Here is a 5,998-nt window from a genome sequence, read left to right as displayed (position 1 = left end):
TTCCCATAACATTTGTTAAAACTAGTTTCATTTGAAATCTCTGCTAATAAAAGTTTGATACATTAGATACTATTCTCTTGTACCCATGTAGTGACAATAGGGTTGAGATTTATTAAAGTGTAACAGGAGTTTCTATATTTTCCACAGAATTTTTTAACATTCTGGTCTGAGCATATAAAAGGTTTTAGCAGTTTGTGGTTTTTTACTATTCAGATAATTGCAAACAACAAAGAAGCAGAAAAGTCCAACTGCAAAGTGGCACTAACTTGTATGGTTACTTGACCATTCATAGAATAGACCTCTGCAGCTATTGAAAGTCATAAAATAGTATAATACACCTATTATAAACTGTTAGGATGTGCTTAGGACTTAAGGTATGGAAAATACAGGTTTTGCTCCTTAAGGTACTATCTGTGTATAAATTATATTTTTAGATTGACTTTAGGATCTGTCCAACTTGCAGTACTGTTTAGTTTTTGTGACCTAGCATTGCCCATATGCCATTGAACTGGAGCCCTCTACCATTAAGATCTACTCCTTATTTGGCTGTGAGATTACTTAGCTTTCATTAAATTATTACATTTCTTTCTTAATCCTGCAAGCTACATAAGAGATTTGTTTTATTTTTAGTTATCCTCCTTGCTACTGACACAAGATGAGTACAAATGAACATCTAATGTATTGAGCTTTCATTGTTAGGAAAAGCTAACATGCTTCTGTAGAATGTAAGGCTGCAGACAGACCAGCCCATAGTCAGCATGCTTCTTGAGTAGCATCCTGGCCAGCCCTCAAGAGAACTGAAGCAGTAAAATACCACTTGCAGAAAAAACAAAAAGGCAAAGGGAGGGTGGGGAAATAATCTAGTTATTGGTAATTAGAATAAAGTTCTGAATACTGCTACTGTTGAAGTTGTCAAAGGAACTGAGCAGGAAAGTGGTGGCCATGCTTCTTGGGGGATGTGTCCTGAGGGTCTGGGCCTCCTTCCAAAATGTTTCCTTGCCTAGCTCTAGGAGCCTTCATATATTGGTTTATATACTGTAAGCACAGACCATGACAAACTATGTACAATCCTGAATAGACCAACCGTTAACCAACACTTTAAAATACCTTTTGAGAAGCAGAAAGGTCCCTGCGTTGGAGAATGAATCATACTGTAGAAGTATGATTTTGATTTAAGTTTTCTTGGCATGGCGTTAGCTGAGCCTTTTGGTTATTCTAAACAGAATGATATTTTTGTTAGGTATCTGCTGTGGATGTTCAAATAAAAAAGCATATAGCTAGTTTTATTTTTGGTGAGCTGTTTTTAAGAAATATAAACCTAGAAGATTGAAAAGGGCAGATGGTCTTTTTTTCCAAGAGGACACACAGAGAAGGGAAAGCTTCACTTGCTAAATTTATGCTTATATAGTGAAACCACAACTAACACATTAAGAAAAACGAACCTCTACCTGAACTGGTATAGCTCAGGGTGGAGACTAGCATGATAGTTCTTTTAAAATACATTCAGACTTTGCCACAGTAGGAATCTCCAAATGTAACCAAATGTTATTGAATTGTAACTAGCTTAGAATTGCCTTTTTGGTTTATTTTATTTTTATTTATTTATTTTTATTTTGTTGCATTTATATACCGCCCATAGCAAGTAGCTCTCAGGGCGGTAAACAGAATAGGATAAAATACATACATCCTAGTCCTTTTCCCTTTCCCCCCCTCTGCTTGGGAGGGACTTTTCCTGATTTCCCCCCTTAATTTTGTCCCGTTTTCCCCAACCCTCCATTAATTTTATTATTCTCTGCTTTTCTTTCCTTCCAGATCTATCTCTTGGCCTGTTTTTCTCTGTCCCTGCTGCTATATCTTAAAGCAAAAATACCTGTTTCCTTTACACACAGATCTGTACCTGAGGGGTGGATAACATCTAGCCCTCAAGATAAATGTTGGACTCTTAACTCCCATCAGCCCCAGCCAGCTTGGCCAATAGTTGGTAAAAATGGGAATCATGGTCCAAAATGTCCTGAAGGATAATCCCCCCCCATATAGATTAGGTGCTTAGAACAGGACTTTTGGCAAACTGGTTCAAGCACTTACAACTTACTATGCTTGATTCCCTTTCATGTTTTTTCCCCAGTTTGGGCCATTGGGTTTTCTGACGGTGATAACCTATCCTGCCTAACTATTCATTTGCTATATTGATGACTGCTACAAGGGAAAGGAAGTGCAGTACCCTCCCAGCTGAGCTGTGGAGCAGGCTGGAAATAAAAGCATGTTGCTAGTTAAAATCCAATATTAATAGGCAGTCTGTTTTTGTGTTAAATAAAATATGTAGTCTTGATCTAGGTATCTCACTTATGTTGGTTGTCTATCACTGCACAGTGGAGTTTTAGAACTAATCCAATTACAGTAATTAAGACAAAAGGCTATGCCCCAGTGGCCTGATATTTCTGCCTTGTGTGCAGAGAATCATGGGATCTGCTATGTTGAAAGGGGCTCTAACACTTGTTTTTTTGGGGGGGGGTTGGGTTGAGAGAATGCTCATTATTATGCTTAAAGTCTCTTCTACCAACCAAAAAGAGGTGGTTGTCTTTACTATAATCTCAGTATTCCTATCTTTTATAGGAAAGTCATTACTGAATGCTTTTCACTTGACTGATGTAGAAGACATAGTTCAGAATAGGAAAAAATGGGTAGATGACATGCACCGGTTGGCTTAACTCTGGAAGCCACATATCTAATGAATCACGATCATATATCCATAAAGTATCTTACATAGTGGGGTGTTTCAATAAAAGCCTATATATAACACATACCAAAATATGTAGAAAAGAAAAAGCAACTGAGGAATGCACCATACAATAAATTTTGCATCATCCCATTACACACTCACACCTCCTGGCATTTCCTCTACAAGGTACCACTGAATCATGTCTGGTCCAAGACTTTGGATGCAAGACATTGTCAAGGATGCGAACTTATGCAAATACCCAGAATATACAAAACTAGGTATATCCACCTCACAATAAGCTTTGTCCCTCTCCAGTTACGCGACTCCCTTACGAGGAAAGGTTGCAGCATTTGGGGCTTTTTAGTTTAGAGAAAAGGCGGGTCAGAGGAGACATGATAGAAGTGTATAAAATTATGCATGGCATTGAGAAAGTGGATAGAGAAAAGTTCTTCTCCCTCATAATACTAGAACTCGTGGACATTCAAAGAAGCTGAATGTTGGAAGATTCAGGACAGACAAAAGGAAGTACTTCTTTACTCAGCACATAGTTAAACTATGGAATTTGCTCCCACAAGATGCAGTAATGGCCACCAGCTTGGACAGCTTTAAAAGAAGATTAGACAAATTCATGGAGGACAGGGCTATCAATGGCTACTAGCCGTGATGGCTGTGCTGTGCCACCCTAGTCAGAGGCAGCATGCTTCTGAAAACCAGTTGCCGGAAGCCTCAGGAGGGGAGAGTGTTCTTGCACTCGGGTCCTGCTTGCGGGCTTCCCCCAGGCACCTGGTTGGCCACTGTGAGAACAGGATGCTGGACTCGATGGGCCACTGGCCTGATCCAGCAGGCTCTTCTTATGTTCTTATGGAGGAACCGTATGATGAAGAACCAGAAATTCTAGAATGTGAGGTGAAAGGTGCTCTTAAAATACTTTGAAGAAACAAATCACCAGGAACAGATAGCATACCAATAGAGTTGCTACAAGCTGCTGAGACTGAATCTGTCCACATTTTGACTAAAATCTGTGAAGAAATATGGAAAACTAAACAATGGCCCACAGACTGGAAACGTTCAATATACATCCCAATTCCAAAGAAAGGGGATCCCAGGGAATGCAGTAGTTATCGAACTATTGCGTTAATATGCTATGCAAGTAAAATAATGCTCAAGATTCTATAACAAAGGCTCTTGCCATATATGGAGCGAGAAATGCCAGGTGTCCAAGCTGGATTTAGAAAGGGAAGAGGCACCAGAGATCATACCGCAAACATACGTTGGATAATGGAGCAGACCAATGAATTTCAGAAGAAAATCACCCTGTGCTTTATAGATTACAGCAAAGCCTTTGACTGTGTAGATCATGAAAAACGATGGAATGCTTTTAAAGAAATGGGGGTGCCACAGCATCTGATTGTCCTGATGCGCAACCTATACTCTGGACAAGAGGCTACTGTAAGGACAGAATATGGAGAAACCAATTGGTTCCCCATCGGAAGGGGTGTGAGACGGGTGTATTTTGTCACCCTATTGGTTATCTATACGCAGAACATACCATACAGAAAGCAGGATTGGACCAAGATGTAGGAGGTGTGAAAACTGGAGGAAGAAATATCAATAATTTAAGATATGCAGATGATACCATACTACTAGCAGAAACCAGTAATGACTTAAAACAAATGCTAATGAAAGTTAAAGAGGAAAGCACAAAAGCAGGACTACAGCTGAACATCAAGGTAAGGACAACAGAAGATTTATGTAACTTTAAAGTTGACAATGAGGACATTGAACTTGGCAAGGATTATCAATACCTTGACACAGTCATTAACCAACACAGAGACAATAGTCAAGAAATGAGAAGGCTAGGACTGGGTAGGGCGGCTGTGAGAGAACTAGAAAAGGTCCTCAAATGCAAAGATGTATCACTGAACACTAAAGTCAGGATCATTCAGACCATGGTATTCCCAATCTCTATCTATGGATGTGTAAGTTGGACAGTGGAAAAAGCAGGTAAGAGAAAAACCCACTCATTTGAAATGTGGTGTTGGAGGAGAGCTTTGCGCAGATCATGGACTGTGAAAAAGACAAATAATTAGGTGTTAGAACAAATTAAACCAGAACTATCATTAGAAGCTAAAATGATGAAACTGAGGTTATCATACTTACATCATGGGAAGACATGATTCACTAGAATAGACAATAATTCTGGGAAAAACAGAAGGGAGTAGAAAAAGAGGAAGGCCAAACAAGAGATGGATTGATTCCATAAAGGAAGCCACAGACCTGAACTTACAAGATCTGAACAGGGTGGTTCACGACAGATGCTATTGGAGGTTGCTGATTCATAGGGTCGCCATAAGTTGTAGTCAACTTGAAGGCACATAACAAATTATTACAGTGTAGGATGCTGACAAGTGTGTAGAGGTCCATTTTAAAGCCATTATCTGCAATGGAATCAGATCAGTTGTAGCAATTACAATTCCCATCTCTTGAAACACAAAGTAGCTACTACCCAGGATTGTCTCCGTTCTTTGCCAAAATGCACAAATTCCTTGATAGGGGCAAACAGGAATGAGAAAGGAACTAGGTAGTTGCTATATTAGCTGAGTTAGAAGTTAATTTTAGGTGATGTGCTATATAAAAGTTGTACAAATGTCAGCATAAGTAGATGCTAATGACGCATACAACTGTTAGTTTCTGCTAATATTGGGATTTGTATTGTTGAGTGTTCAAAATGCATTGGCCTCAGATTGAATCTAGTCCACATCAATAGGAAGGTATTAAGTACTGGAGCACCTGCCCCATGTTTCATCCTTATCTGTGCTTTAAAAAAAATCAGTATGACTCCAAAACTCTGATCTGCGATTCAGGTTCCAAGCCACTGTGTGTTTCTCGGTCACTTCTATAGAGAAATCTGAAACAGATATTGAAAATCAATCCTCATAAGGGCGTCGGCACAGGCAGTTTGGACCACTTGGCTCAATGTCTCATGGAAGACACCTGGCAACAACCAGAGCAGCTGGAGCGCTGGCAAGAATGGCATCTACGGGCAGGACTCACCCCTGTGGTGGTTGGCTGGTGTGCTGGAGGGGCTTGACACTGGCAACACCTGCAACCCCCTCTCCAACTTCAGTGTCTTGGCCGCTGCCACTGCAGGTATGCCGTGGCTCACCTTCATCCAGCACGGTGGCGGGTGCACCTTCTCCGAGAAGATCTATGTGGCCGCCAAGCGGGGCTGCCGCTGCCACCATTTACAACTGCGGCGGCGGGATGTGGAACGACATC

This window comes from Rhineura floridana, chromosome 8, assembly GCF_030035675.1.
Source record: "Rhineura floridana isolate rRhiFlo1 chromosome 8, rRhiFlo1.hap2, whole genome shotgun sequence".
Lineage (NCBI taxonomy): Eukaryota > Metazoa > Chordata > Lepidosauria > Squamata > Rhineuridae > Rhineura > Rhineura floridana.
The sequence above is the reverse complement of the archived record's forward strand: the minus strand, read 5'-3'. Positions refer to the sequence as shown.